General features: G+C 50.1%; 1 protein-coding gene across 8 annotated transcripts in view; it reads right to left on the bottom strand.

Moving 5' to 3' along the window:
* Nucleotides 1-13,876, bottom strand: part of RNF152 (ring finger protein 152) — a 46,184-nt gene extending 32,308 nt beyond the window's left edge. For 2 of the 8 annotated variants that reach the window (XM_084508833.1, XM_084508831.1), the window contains exons 1-4: nucleotides 13,541-13,876; nucleotides 13,005-13,083; nucleotides 12,769-12,844; nucleotides 8,255-11,860 (exon numbers count right to left, since the gene is read on the bottom strand). The gene's annotated coding sequence lies outside the window, so the exon portion shown is untranslated. Of the gene's footprint in view, nucleotides 1-636; nucleotides 677-2,210; nucleotides 2,509-2,809; nucleotides 2,944-8,254; nucleotides 11,861-12,768; nucleotides 12,845-13,004; nucleotides 13,084-13,540 lie in introns of those variants that run through there. The other 6 variants (XM_084508838.1, XM_084508837.1, XM_084508834.1 and 3 more) reach the window with 5 other exon arrangements.
* Nucleotides 13,877-15,584: the final 1,708 nt, after the last annotated feature.

A 15,584-nucleotide genomic window follows, 5' to 3' on the forward strand; every position in this document is an offset into this window, starting at 1 on the left:
GGTCGTACGTGCTCATCCTGGAGGATAATTGTTATATTGTGCTTTGTGTTGTTTTTTTTTTTTTTAAAGTAAATTACCCTGTGCACCTCAGTCTTCAGGCAACTTGCCAGCCCGTTTCCCAGAGTCGGACGCGTCTGGCTCACCCTGCTTCATGAGGGAAAGCAGCTGCAACAGCAACAACCCGACTTGTTTCATTTGCAGACGACATTAGCTGGCAAGAGGCAGTGTGTCTGATGGCACACTCACTGCGTAGGCTTTGCGCTTGCAAAAAATAAAACTCTGTTTGTCTTTGTATGCTCCTGTTTGTAAACACACACACACACACACACACACCCCGCCTCCCTTTCTTTCAAGTAGTGTCCCTGCTTCGTCTAGCAGGCGCTGGCAGCTCCTGTCACAACCTTTGCATGCTGCTGCTCCTAAGGAAGCGAGCGGCGCTCGCCTCCTTCCCCGCCCTCAGCCGCGGAGCTGCCGGGTCCTGCAGATTCAGCCAGCCAGCGCTCGCAGCACTCTGACCACTCCAGCTCTCCCCAGCTCACAGGCGCTGTGCAGGCTCCACCACGAAAACGTCTGTCTGGGTGGCAGTGTCGCCGTCCTCTGCTTTTGGCAGGAGAGCCACTCTGCTTTAAAACCTACCAGAGAAAGTGCAGGTTGCTCTGCAGGAGTAATTCCTGCTGCCAGAAGGAAGGGGTGGCCAGGCCAGGTTGTCTGCACCTGAAGGGGGCGAAATGCCTTGGCAGGGCTGGAAGAAGAAGACCTGAGCTCGCAGAGCCCAGCACAGCAGCAGCGAACCTATCTGTGGAGGAAACAGCACCAGCACAGCAAGGAGGCAGCTCTGGACAGACCCCAAAACAGCTGTGGAATTTCTCCAGAAGCTCTGGGTGCTGTAAAGGGGAGGGAAGCCCGGCCCCCAGCCCACCCACCGGACAGAGGCAAAGCCTAAGAGCAGGAGAGAATGTGAGGCATGCCAGGATCCCAGGCTTTGGAAATCCATTTCCCACATTCTCCCCACACACACAAAAAAGAGCACTCGTGCCCCAAATCCACAACCTTTTACTCAGATTGCACACCGTTTCCTCAGCTGAACAACCACGCTCCAGCCAGCAGAACTTCGTGCCTGAGTAACTGCTACTTGGTGCTGAGAAGGGCTGCAGGGCTGACTGACAAATAAATACAGGTGGCAGTGTAAGACCACCCTTTTAAAAGGCTGGGGCCCCGCACCAGGCCCCAAAGTCAATGGCTGTATGGGCAAAAACACAGATCACTGGGTCTTTGGTAGAGTCACATCAACGTCACATGCATCCCTGCAGACCTGCATCCTCCAGGCACCATCAACTGACTGGGGTCATGGTCTGAAAAATATTTCACTGCCTTGGAAAACTTAATTCTGCTCGAAAAGATGGTTTGTGCATTTAAAAGTATAAGCCTCACTAGCTTTCTGAAGGACCTCAGATCTCCAGTGCAACTAATCCCCCATAAAACTCCAGCAGAGGAGCGCCACGGCTCCTACTTTGTAGGTATCGGTCCCAAGCAAGGTCAGCTCCTCTGTACCGAACCCAAACACAGTATGGCATTTGTTCTGAGCACCATGCAATAAAAAAGATGTGCATTCACACCCCGGAAAGCTTACAGTAGGCAGTCCTGAGCTTAAAACCCTTGCATGCCAGCTTGCTCATGCATACCCCTAAATTTCACCGGGACTAGAGGTAAAACCACGCTGAAGCCTCCGTCAGGCTGTGGCTGCTGGAGATCCTGCTCCGCTTCACCAAAGGGTCAAAGTGAGAGCCCTGAAGCGGAGCCAGAATCAGGTAGAGGAACATACCCTGGGATTTTGGCACAGCTGGAGGCCCGGGTGAGTCAGTCGGGGAAGGGAGACGAGCGCCCAGCAGCAGCTACCTGCCAGCTCCCTGCACGCTCTGCTGAGCCAGAGCGCATCTCTGGGCGAGCGGCTCATCCCCAGTCAGTGCCTGTACACGTGTAATTTAAAGGCATTAATTAAGGCCGAAATAACACCTCCTGTCCTGCTGGCATTTCTGATCTGGGTGTAATCTGGTCATCACCGCCACCGCTTCCGAGGAGACTTCGCGATGTGCACAAAACTTCCATCGGGTGTTCCCCACGCAACTTCCCCCCGCTCCCCCCAAAACAAGCAGCAGAAAAACAAACATTTTCTTTTTTTTTTTTTTTTTTTTCCATTTGTCTTTGCATACCTGGCAGGCTGTCCGAAACCTCCGACCGACCAGCGATTTCGGCTTTTTAGCTCTACTGCCAACAAAAGCATGTGCACGGAGGGAAATTTTCTGCAGAGCCCCGTGCTGACGATACACCGGTGACACCGATGGTCCCAAATTGTCCCGACCCCATAAGCCAGCGTTACTTTTACATGTCACCTTTCGTGCAATTAACAAGAAGCTCAGATGCAATCTGAGGAAACGCGACCAGGGGAAGCGCAGCGTGCGCAGCCCAGCCGGCGGGACCTTACCACGAGCCCAATTTGCTTTGTTCTCCCTGCTGGCTCTCCTCACACCCCTACCACGAGCACCCGGCTGTGCGGGCACATCCACAGCCCCAAAACCTCGGCACGAAGCGCCGGGCTCAGGGATGCCGCCAGCCCTCGCAAGCCGCAGATCCCCTCGGCTCGACCCCGGCTAAAAGGCAGCAGCAGCAGCATCGGCGGCGGCAGCAGCAGCATCTCCCTCCCGGCTGCTGCAAACTCCGAGCCGCTGCGAGCGTGCTTTTCGCATTGTATTTTCCTAATAATAATAATAATAATAATAATAATAATAATGAAAAAGCGCATTTGCTTTACCTGCCGCCCAGCCGCTGCGGGTGTCTCCGGCGGGAGGCGGCCGCCAGCCCCGTCCTGCCGGCGGCGGGGCCGGTTACGAAACGCCCCGGCCGGCCCCGCGGAGCGGCGGCAGCGGGAGGAGCGGCGGGGGCGAGGCGCCCACCCCGCCCAGCACAGCCCAGCCCAGCCCAGCCCGGCACAGCCCAGCCCAGCACGGCCCCGGCACGGCCCCAGCAAGGCACAGCCCGGCCCCCGCCGCCGCCTCTGTCCGTGCCCGGCTCGCTCCCACCCCACCGACCTTGCCCGCTGCCGGCCCCCACAGCGCCGCCCCCCGGCCCCGCTCCTCAGATGGCGGCACGGCCGCTGAGGCGCTGGGGATGGGACGCGGGGAGCCGCAGAAGCAGTAGGGTTGGATCCTGGTAGATCCCGGATCACCTAATCCGACCGCCCCCCCACCACCACTGTCACCACTAAACCATGTCCCCAAGCACCACGTCCAACCTTGCCTTGAGCACCCCCAGGGACGGTGACTCCACCACCTCCCTGGGCAACCCCTTCCAACACCTGACCGCTCTTCCTGAGAAGAAAAGTCTCCAAATTTCCAACCTGAACCTCCCCCGGCACATGCCCTCTAGTCCTATCACTGGTTATCTGCAAGAAGAGGCTGAGCTACAAACTGTGAGGGCAGCCCCCCGGCTCCTGCAACAGCCAGCCTTGTTCTGGGCAAGCAGCTGCCCCTTGTGTGAGAGCAGCACGGTGCCACAGCTCCGCACTGAATATGCTTGTTGTGACGGAGAGAAACCTCCATAATCAGCAAAACAAACAATTTTCACCAAAGTCCGTGAGTTTTTTTCCCCTTCTCCCTGCTCTCCTCTGCAAGGGGCTAATTGCTGAGCTGGGTCTTAAGCCAGGCTGCCACGGGGGAGAGATGATAGTGCACTCACTAGTACAGCTCCAGGTCCTGCCATAAATATTGAAAACTCAATTACCACTCTCCGAATGAGCATTCAAAGCAGATTTGCAGATCCCACTGTGTTTCTCGGATCAAAGCTTTCTCATCAAATAATTGAGAGAAGGCTGGGGAAGGCAAGGAGGCCAAATTCCCCCCAATCACGTCTGCCCCCAAAGTATCAGTCATTTCCATCTCTGACTTCTCACGACGTATTCACACCACAAACATTTCAGCACGTGCAGCTGGCTTTCATTTCTCCACAGGAGGCTGGAAGGACCGCACAAGTTTCACTGCTGTTCCCCCTCTGCGCCCAGCTGCTCAGGACGCAGCCCGCGAAATGGCGGCCATGGGGGCACAGGCTTCACTGCGGGCCTGGGCGCTCGGCTGTGGCCGTGTTTCCAACTCGGGGGACTGCTTTGGGGGTTGTTTTCACAGTTAAGGAGACCCTCAGGGTGAATTTGCATCACATATTTGTATAACATCACGGTTTTTGAACAGACACCTCACATTTTGGGGGTGCAGCTCCATGGATGCCTCTGTGTGCCAAGTCCCTGCCCCTGTCCAGGCCAGCTCCCCCTTTCCTCCTTACAGAGCAAGTGGCAGCTAATGGATATAAAGTAGTAGCACAGTACCAGATCTCCATGGTCACAGGAAAGGAAAATTCATCACAAAATGAAAACAAACATCTGACTAATCGCCGGCCAGCACGGCCACAAGTGATGTCCACCAGAGAGGCCAGGGACTGTACAGATGTAGAGAAAGATAACCCGCTAGCCCAGGTGGAACCCGCGAGGCAGTGCTGGAGAGCACAGTGACTTTGCTAATTACATTACCACTGCGGCTACTGTGCTTTTATCATTGCAGCAGAGTTCAGGCAGTCCTGCTGAGAGTGGGACACCCCCTACACCCCCGTCTGGGTTAAATGTACGGCAGAAAACCGAGAAGTTGTGCACCAGCACACAAACACGTGCTCCTGGTCCTGGAGGGGCCGGTGTGTGTGCTGAGATTTTAGCATCTGACTCCCTCTGCTGAACGCGATTAAAGTTTACGTATGCGCACAGCTCCTCGCAGAAGTGCTGCTAAATAGATACAAGAGACAAAGAAAAGGAGAAGGGAAGTATAATTACTCCCAGGAGGATTCTCGCGTTGCTGCTGTCATCCCCCAGGCTGCACCTGTTATGAGAATAAGAGTCTTTAAATCTCTAGGGAAGAAATCTTGAAAAGTTCTCGGCAATAGCACAGCCTCAGATTGCTCCACAGAGTTTATTATTATAAACCTCTGTTCACAAGGACTCGGATTCGTAAAAGGCAGCGAGTTCCTTGGCACTGCCCTTTTCAGTGTGTACCTCATAAAAACTGCATAAAGGGGATCATCCAGTGCTGTGGGCACACGAGGACTGGAAGCAGCCCTGTGCTGTTTTCTGCTGCGAATTGGTACACTTACCCATTTGGCACTGAGAGACTTTTTTTTTTTTTTTTTTTTTTTTTTTCATCTACATGTTTCTATCATTTTTTATAAACGGATTATGTCGAACAGTCAATTCCAGCAAATTGCTCTAGATGTGTCCTCTCAAGTGCAGCTCAGATCAGTGAGGTGGGGTCCAGAGGAAATATTATTCACAGGAACAAATCCCTAGAAGTGCTGGGAACCCATAACAGAGGCAGCTAACTGCTGGCTTCTATGTTATGATCACCAGAGGGACCTCTAATAGGCCATATATTTGGAGGAGCTCAATGTCAAACTTTCAGCTCCAGGCAGGAGCAAGTCACCAAATAATCATAAAACTGAACTGGAGCTTGCAAGCATTTTAAAAATAATCAATACATGTGGGATTCATTCCTTTTAGTTTCTGAGCTCACAGCACAGACTTAAGTCATGTTCCCAAGGTTTATTCTGTTATGTAGAGGCCTAGGAACTTTTTTTTTAAGCCTAGTTTCCTAAAGAAACAGAGTTTATATCATCACAGTCTGTGTATCTTCCTGCCTTCCTGTTTTCCTTCAGCAGCTTTTGAATCCATTGGCCAAACTGTCAGAGGAGGAGAAACCAGGGACAGTAATGCCTCATCCTTTTGTTTTTCTTTTTCTTTTTTTTAATCACCAACAGGACGTAGGAAAGAAACATCTTTGAAAACCCCCTGAGCGAGAGAATTTGGCTGCTCTCCGGTCTGTCTGGCAGCCAGCAAGCACACATGCATGAATAGCAGTATGTAACCAACCTTCATAGCATCCACTGCTCAGCTAATTTTGTCAGACTTCTATGGTCTAAGACCTCTGGGACCAATGGGGAAAAAAAAAAAATTGCACTTGCCATAAAATCACTGATGAATCAGGGTCTGTCAAACCTCACACCTTGCATGAAGGATTCACTAAAGGGCATTGCCTAAAACTGCAAGGCAAAAGCACAGCCCACAAAGACCGAAAATGCATCTATCAGTAAAAGCAGTTCTGGCCCAACTGGTCACAGGTAATTATCACTCCTCACATTGATACCCTGTGATAAAACTGCGATGAATATTTTGACTCATCAGAATCTGACAGGCTCGTACACATTCCCTTGTTCTCTTCCATAAAATATTGTTTTATTGCATGCTTTAAAATATTCAGCAGAGTGAGTATTTTTACGGACTGCTAACCTGAAAACAGGCATGTAAAAAGGCTGCATATTCACAGCAACACAGCTTAAGAAATTGCTTGGAGCTCCCCCACCCCCTCAAAAATACAATCTCTCCAGATAAGAGTAGAGTCTTCACTCTGCTAACACTACAGGCTTCCAGCTGGAGAAGATGGTTCATCTGCTTAGCAGAGAAGGGCGACAAAACAAGGAAACTGTATTCATCTGTATCACAGGATCATCACAAAATAACTTGGATTTTACGATGTATCCCATTCAGTCCAGTTTTTGTCCTCGGTTTACGTTTGGAAATTTGGCCAATAGTCTACTCCTCTGCTGGTTTGAAAACACTCATCTATTATCTATAGCCTTAAAAAGGAAGGTGCATCAGCATCTTTAGGTACAAAACTTAGGGAAGTTGCTCCTTCAGTATCCATCAGCTGCCTTTATAATCAGAGGAGATATGTCGCAGGAGGTGATTCAGAGCAGGAGACCAGCCTGGTCTCTCTGAGTCACCTCCTTCCTGGACTAATCTCCCTCTGAAGACGAGATAGGGGAAAAAGCTTCCTGAATTGAAGTGCCCAAAGATTGGCAGCGTAAATAGCCCCCTGAGGCTCCCAATCCATGAGAGCACATCGGCAGAGCATGGCTGAGGCCAGAAGGGACCTCTGGAGATCCTCCTGCCCAACCTCCTGCTCAAAGCAGGGTCAGCTACAGCAGGGTGCTCAGGGATGTCTCCTGCTGGATTTTGGATATTTACTGCCAGAGCACAGCGCTGGATAAACACACCAGTGGTGCTATCACTGAGGTTACTCTCTACAGTCCTGGATATTGTCTTTGCTGCGGCAGCTGTCAAGAAATGAAAGAGAAAAAAACAGTTTAGGAGCTCTGGCAATTATCTGCTGAGCTGCGCTTTCATCTCTCCTTGCCCCATCGCTAGGCGATGCTTAGACAAATACACTGATATGAATCAAATCTTGAGCCTTCGTTTCTTCCCGTACATCAATACAGAATCATGACTGTATCCTCTCAATAATTAATAGTGCGCTGTATATTAAAAAAAAAAAAAAAAAAAGAGCAAACATCTGTGTGAAAAATATTCTCACATCAGTGAATTTCAATTACCAAAACTTGATGTTTTTTTAAAAAAGCCTCTTCTGTTATCCAAAGCGGTGTTGAATTTGTTGCTGGGCATTATCTGTACCGAAAGCCCATTAGTCAGACAGCCCCTCATTCATCCATGGTAATTCACTGTCCTCCTCCGAGGTAGCTGAGCTTTAACAGCTAGACGTATATGAACGCAACACAAATAAATGGCATGGAGATATTTCATCATAATTTACGAAGTGCAAAAAGTACTTCATTCACCACTCCTGACTCCCATGCTAGAGCACTGTGACAGTCCTTTGGCACCAGCTCACAGGAGAATTGCTTTAGTTCGTCCTATGGCTGACTAAAAGCTCCATTGGAAGGAATGTTGAGGTAGCAAACGCAAGCGTGCAAAATTTGGAAATGCCCAAAGCAAGCCTGATGCCCCTTGACATAATCGTACTCCTCAGCCACATGCGTGTATGCTGCTCTTCACCTGATGCTGAGCTCCCCTTCTGCTCTGAGGGCCCTCGGTAGCACAACCCTGCCGCCACGCTCCCCACTGCTGACACGTCCACAGGCCACCACGCCAGCTCTCCCTGTGCCCTCAGCCCCGGTGGGCCTCTTTCCTTGCTTTGGCACAATCTCCCCAGTTTTCCTTGGCAAGCTCACTTTGTGCTTTCCTTGGCACACTCCCCCCCAGCTGTTTCCAGCACCCGTTTCCCACCCCAGCTCCCAGACCAGGTTTCTTACAGTGCACATCTTCTCCACCCCCGGTCCCCAGCCCCAATCTTTCTGTGCTGCTTTTGCCCACCTATTTACGCCTCCTGCAGACATCAAGGCCAGGACGCTTCCTCCTCACGGTTTTGGGTCAAGGAGATAAATGTGGCAGTGCTGGCGTCTCTGTGCCTGTGCCAGCAGGCATGAAGAAGGGCACGGGCAGAAACCTCCTGCCGAGAAGCTGTTCTGGGAAAAGCATTCCTAGAGAGAACAGCGAGAAACATCCCTCCAGAGTCAGGCTGAGGCAGTCATCTGGCACGGAAAATGCTAGCCTAAAAGGTTACGGTTTGAACAAATCGAAGAATATGGGAAAAATAAGATGGTGCAACTCAACTCAGACTATAATTAAAGCAAACCCAGTAGGAGAAAGGTTATTCTTTCTCTAACCTAACGCAAGTCCCATATATATTGCCCCTAGGGTAGTATGAGTCCACAGTTCACATCACAGGCCTTGAGAAGACGAAATTGCGCTGTGTAAACACTCCGCTTCATTATCACCAAACCACCCAGCCAGTTTAGGGTGTTTTATGCCTCGTGACTGGTGTTATTAAGTCCTGGTTGCTACAGGCTGAACACCGGGCGAAAACCGGGCTGAACACCACAGCGAAAGTCCAGCAGCCACCCAGGGAGCGAGCGCGGCCCCGCCACCTCCTTCTAGAAGGAGAAACTCAAGCGAGATGTGGCAGCCTGCGTGCTGAAGCAGGCTTGTTTCAGCTACACCTCTGCCTGACCATGCCACCTCTCACGTGCAGGAGGAGCCGCTGGGAAGCACGCTCAGCCGAGTAGCGCTGCTCTCGAGGGGAAGAGTTAGCAGGGTTGGGACCAAGGGCTGCAACCGCAGCGCTGAAGCTGAGGCACGCATGGGAGAAAACAAGCGCGCTGGGGGGTTTCGGTGCACAGCGCTAGCATGGCAGCAGCAAAGGCACTTCAGCCCCACGCTTCCTGGAGGTGACAGCATTTATAATGAACACTGCAGCTGTGGATTCACCGCCATCGGAAACGAATTAGATAACAAAGCTCCTTAGGAAATCCCACGGATTTCCTGAGATAGACAGTATGGCCAGTTAAGTATGTGAATATGAAGTAAACGTATATTAAAATTTATTTTTTATTTTTTTTTAATTGAGGTTACTGAAGAAAGCCCCATATATGCATCAGCAGAGGGGATGGCACTGCTTGTAGCAGGAAGCACATTAAAAACCTTCCTGTCCCCCTGAGAGATGTCTCATCAGGCTCTCCCGGCCCAGGCAATCCTTGCACAGCAGTCTCTCACTCAGGGCCTCACCCTGCAGTCCCCACGCCCCTGAAAGAAGCTCAGGGGATTTCAACGTTGTCCAGTTTGCAGATAACAGGGCCATTTGTGCAAACAAACGTCTTCAGGACCAGCCCTGCCAAGGCAGGGCCATTCAGCCCTGTGTCAGCATGTAAAGAGCCTTGTTGCCCACAGTTGCTGCTGCACATCCTCACGGATCCTTTCTGCATCCTTTCTACCTCCCAACCTGCTGGAAACTCAATGCTGAGAACATTTTGGAAAAGCATCCAGAAAGCCTTTGTGCACAGCCAGGGCAGAGCCTATATGTGCTCTACAGCAGCAGTGGTGCGAGTGCTCTCCGAATTACTGCCTTTTCCTTGACTCGCTTAGTTGACGTGTGTTTTCCCAAACAACCCATGTATGGTCCAAGAGGGAATAAGCTTCTTTCTAGGCTGATAGATCCATCTCATTAATAGTTGCTTTCCTAGGGCTCCTATTTTCCTGTCAAGTTGGCACATGCTTTGTAGCGCAGTGCTGCTTATATCACTTTTAAGTTTGCTGCCAGAAAATATGTACAGAGGTTCCTAGTTCAGACCTCTGGGCTGTGAGACGTGCCTGATCCATGTGTCTAGTGTCAATCCTGTGAGATGTCAGCTCTTAAACATGCCTCTGATTTAAAGAGAGCTGTTTGAGCCCCTTCTTTACTTCTTTCTCCTCAGAGATCTGGCTGAAGAGCAGGAAGACACGGCTGAAGGGCAAAAAAAGAGCCCAAGCATCACTTCTGAAGTCAGATGGGACTTACACCCTGAAATCACTGGGAAGCTTTTGAAAAAAAATTATTGTGTCCCTGTCTGGACTGATAAAAACTACCTCTGAGAAAAGCTGTTCTTTTAAATATCTATCTGGGCTTGGAAAAGGCTTCCCCATGCTCAGGGGAGGAAAGAAAAGGTTAAAAGGCCTGATCTCGCCTTTCTAAACTTCCCAGCTTTCCCACTGATTAAATTACTCAGCAAATCAAGTTCTCTGACAAGTCCAAAGGGTACAGCTGGGTGTGAGCCTCATGGGGGCGAGCATTTTAAAGGCCATTAAAACTAGCAGAAGAACTTCCATGGACTACAACAGGATTTGGACCACCCCATCAATAAGCTGCTAAATGTCTGTGAGGAGCATGCACATGCCCTGCACAGCAGTGACGAGGAAGGACGCAGGAAAGGGAACAGATGACACCTCCTTTGCAGGGAAGGTTAGCCCCATTCTCAGATATTTTACCCCAAGACACGTATTTCAGCATCGGTAATGGACCAGCTTGCAGGATGGGAGCCTACATGTGGGTTGTAGCAGAGCTGCCAAGTTTCCACCAGGGAGGCTGTGGGGAAGCTGCCCAAGACCGAAGGGGGCTTTGGAGAGCCTTGTGTACAGCTGAAGTGCTCAAGAATGCTTTGCCCATTCATCATCCTCAAAGAGAAGTGCTTGGCCACGCTCCTCCGAGGGAGGGGAGGGCATGGCAATCGGACCCGCAGCAGCTGCCAGGGAAAAATAATCCAGGAGTAACATGAATAAATAAGAAACATTTTGCTAGTCTTCGTATTACATGGCTTTCTGCATGCTCTCTCTCTAACACTCGAATTCCCTCCCAAACATTCAGATTTTCCACAAGCCTCTGTCTATGGCTTTCAGCTCTTGTTTTCTTTTTCTTATTTCTCTCCTCTTTTTTTTTTTTCTTTGAAGAGCAGCACCCCCATCCTCTTATTCTCTCTTTCCTGCAGTGTCTTCATGTGTACTCCCCATATTCTGCACCACCTTGTCCACTTTCAGTTTTTCTTCACACATTGTTCCCTCCATCTCTCTCCCTTTAAGCCCTACTCTGCACTTTATTTGCATGTCTTTCTCCTCCATTGCTTAATTTTCTACTCATTTCTCTGTCTCTCTTTCAGGTTTGTTTTAAAACTGGCCCAACTTTTCTCCACAATCCACTTTGAAGACCTCCAAGCCCTTTTATTTCATTCTCTTCCAAGCAAATGTTTCCTTTCATCATCATTTTCCTGGATTTTAACAAAGAGAAGCCTTTGACTCCAAACCCTTGGCTCATGCTTGAGCTACAGAGGTGCCACTACCAGTTTCGGGCCGTTCCTCCCCAGGCACTTCAGGAGCCCAGCTAAGGGGGCAGAGATCCTCATAGTGACAGGGCCTCTGTGGGAGGAGTGACAGCAACATATCTCCACACTTAGGTCACATCTGCCCAAAGCTTACAGGGAGTAAGCTATTAGTGAGTAAGTTACAACTAGAGTAGTCAACACATGCTCAGAAATCCATTGCTGAAGGGCTCCGGACAATGCGTTGGCTGAGAGCTGCAGGCTCTGGCCCTTTTGAATTACGTGACACAGGTGCCTAAAAACAATAAAAACACAAACATGGGAAATGAACATGAAGAAAACATTTCTAGACAGAGCTTTCCAAAGCCTAAGTGTGTCTGTGCTCAACTGCACCTTGAAGTTGCAAGAGTTTTGCTTTCTCTTACTGTGTTTTGACGCTGATTTTTGTGTTCTTCCAGATTTTCTGCTCTGTGTTGGGCTATAGCACAAGTGAAAATATCCACTGGTCAGCAGGCTTTAAGCACATGGCCAGACATAATCATGGGAGACAGACCAACTCCACTGAAACCTTCCCCTGCTTGGGATTTCACTTTTCCTACCCACTGCAGCTGCATTAAGCAAACTGCGCTGCTCTCCACGCGAGGTTCATTGGCCTAGGTAACTTTGATTTGTTTAGCTGTGGCTTTATCAAAGCCAGATCAAACAGCATCATTCTCAGTCCTAGGAATGGCTTTGTTTTTTCCCTCCTCTTTTCACCTCCTGCCCCATAATTCCTTCCCCGCTGCTATGAAGGATATTGCTTGGCCTGAACTCTTGCAAGCAGCTTCTACATCCTTGTTGTGTTATAAATACAGTACCCTGCTCCAGCCAGATCCAGCCCCGGCTGGCTTGCTCTACCTCTTATTTTATGAAGAAAACTTCTCTGACGTGTGACAGTGACTCCAGGAGACCGCCAGGCAGCTGGGGGGAAACGCTCAGATGAACGAGGAGGGCCAAACTGTAAATCTGGGGTGAGGAAAGAGCTCGCCTCTGGTCCCTTGCCCCTGCTGCTCTCAGCGTAGCCAATCTTTGCCTCACACTGGATTATTTTCGAGCTGTGAAAACAGCTGCAGTTGCAAGTTGCTGCTTGCCAGAGCCTAATATTTCTCCTACCTGTCCAGACATCCCATATAACAAGAAAGTGCTGATGGCAGTATGACAAACCTCTCTCTCTGGAGCTGGGGCTGTGTAGTCATGTCTGCAGCTGAAGCGCCATCGCGGCCTCACCAGCGGGTTGGTTCTTGTTGGCACCGCGTTTGAAGGCACAGGGGATGCCACAACGCTGTTGCCACAGCATGAAAGACGAGAGTAAAAAAAAGCAGTATTTAAGGAGTGGGGTTATCCTGGCTATCCAAGAGGCACCATCTTTATCTGCTGAGTGCACGTAATGCATGCCTCACCTCATTCAGCCACTTATAGGCTGTTAGGTAAGAGTTAGGTACGACCACATCCAGCTCTCCATGCACACTCTGGCATTTTCTACAGGGTATCAAAAGGAGAATCTCAGTTTATGGCCCTGGCGATAAGAGCCCTGCCTGCTGTTTAATCCCAGAGGTCTCCACGTGCTTATCAAGGTGGATAAGCAGTGACAGTCCCTCCCCGGTGATGCACCCACGCCCGCACGCTGATTGCTGGGGATGTGGAAGCGTAGGAATCTCTGCTTATCTGCAGACGGCTTAACTGCTCTTACCCCAAACATGCCTCTTTCAGGAAACAGCCGAGTCAGACTGGCGAGAGATTTAATTCCTTCTAAAGCTCTACCTTTAACCTTGCAATGCTGTAGCAACTGCAGAGGATTGTATTCTAAAACACCTTTGATTCTTGATTTCATCTGCTTGTATCACCGCTGTCTTCCCCAGGTAACCAAGGTGTGAATGCCTCAGCAGGCTACCAGCTTTCCCTGTGGTCATGAGGAGGACAAAAGACACTCGCTCACCTTTTTCAAAGCCTCTCCCCTCAGGGTGCCCATCTGATAGCCCGGGATGCGCCTTCAGGAGCTGATAGCTGCCTTCAGCAGCTGATAGCAATCACAGTCTTTGTCTCCCCATCCTGTCCCACCTCTCTGAGTCAGTCCTTTTGTCTCCTTATTTGGGTGCCTTTTGACTGGAAGCCTGCCCCTTGTCTTTCTGCTGTCAACTCTTAGTGGCTCGAGTCTTCTTCTGGTTGTTCTGACTTGTCCTGTGCCCAGAGTCCCCGAGGAGCTGCGTGCAGGTGTGCTGCGATGGTGACGACCTACTAAACTGAAGGCTTTCCCTGGCCTTACATAGAAGAAGGGAGAAACACAGCAGAGACGTCCTCCCCTCTGCTCTGCTTTGCCCCTCATCCCCCCTCAGGATCCTCCACACCCACAGGTGAGGGTGGGTGATTTTCCCCACAGCTGAGGCCAAGGCTCAGCTTGGAGGGCAACCACCGTGACAGAAGCATCAGTAGCTAACGCTCCCATTTCCACCAAAACCCAGGAACATCTACAAGCATGGAGAGGGGGGAACACCAGCGCTGTATGCTGCACATAAACAAAGGGCACATTAAGCAATTGCCTCCTATAAAGCACGTTTAAATGCCCGGAGTTTCGAGAGAGCGCTTTAGTACCAGCATTGGCTTGCTCTAGTGGAGCTGCAGGCCAACGCGTATTCGTCGCTATAATTTTATACAGCTGCATTATTTTCACAGTTTATGGTGACACTATCTCGTTTATGAAGTGCACGCAGCAGTTACACATATGGCTGTATTATTTCCAGCACTTCGAGTGCAATTAGTAATTTTGTCGAGCTAACGCTGTCAAAGCTACAGTGGCAGCACGCACTGTATTGCAGCTGTCCAAAATTTAGGGAGTGCTATCCACGTTGATGCAATATGTACGTAGCCGTTTGGGTGCCTGAGCTTGGGCCGCTGTCTCCAAAAGGTTACCAGAGATGTCAGGTGAAATTCCACCCCTCCGGCTCCTTTCAGTAACCTCGTTTATACCTGGGATGCATCTGGCCCTAGGTTTTTGTGGCTCCGAATTGCAACACGATCGCTGATCAAGGAAATGCTGCTTCATCCCCAGCAGGAGCCATCACGAGACACAACACCAACCTGAGCAACCAGGCCTTCTGTGCACAGACCAGGGGCTGAAAGTGGCCCTTTGAGACATCTCTGCCCATAATGCTATTTTGAGTCATTTGCTAGTACCGTAAATGACTCTCAAAATTAAGGATCAGTTTCTTAGGGAAAGAGGAGCGCTGTTAAGTGGGCAGACTGGGCAGAAAGAGAAAAATGATACAAATTTCATGGGCAATTGTGCTTGCCAAAAAAATGTGCCAGTTTGCACGTCACTGATTTATTCCTAGTGTAGTAATTATCATTGTGGCTTTACCCTGCCTAATGAGAGGTATTATCTATTGCTGAGAAGACAGATTCACAACTCTGCTGTCAACTTCAGTGCTGACTTTCACCAGCACTTGCATGCCAGCCAGTTTAGCCAAGGGGCGACTTGCTACTCGAAGGGACGAGAATGAGCAGTTGCCCTCAGTTCCTCCTCGGGCCTCTCACACAGGTGTCAGACACCAGCAAACTGCCAAAATTGCGCCCCGGTTTTGCAGCATGCAAACCAGAGAGAATGAAAGCCACTTCCTGGCACATTCGAAAACTTGTTGATTTGCTTCTAGGCTTTCTTCGCCCCCCGAGCGGGTGGTGCCACCGAGGCGTGAAAGCGCAGCAAGGCTTCCCCCAGCTCCCCTGGCTGCTTCTGGGACCAGCAGAAGAAATGTCCTCCAAGCCCCAAATCAAAATTAATGGGTTTTCCTACCAGCTCTGTCTTACGCCGTGCTCCATGAAAGAACGGATCTATCCTTATCACAGCCCCCTGTGTTTGGCTAAACAGAAATACGATAAAGCACTAAGAGCAGGAAATGAAGGCAGGGTCAGGGGGATTCTCTGGGCACATCTCCCTTCACTTGCTGACAGACTTGTGCATTGACACAAGGGAAAGTCTACCTTTT

The sequence above is a fragment of the Aythya ferina genome, assembly GCF_964211825.1.
Source record: "Aythya ferina genome assembly, chromosome: 2".
NCBI lineage: Eukaryota > Metazoa > Chordata > Aves > Anseriformes > Anatidae > Aythya > Aythya ferina.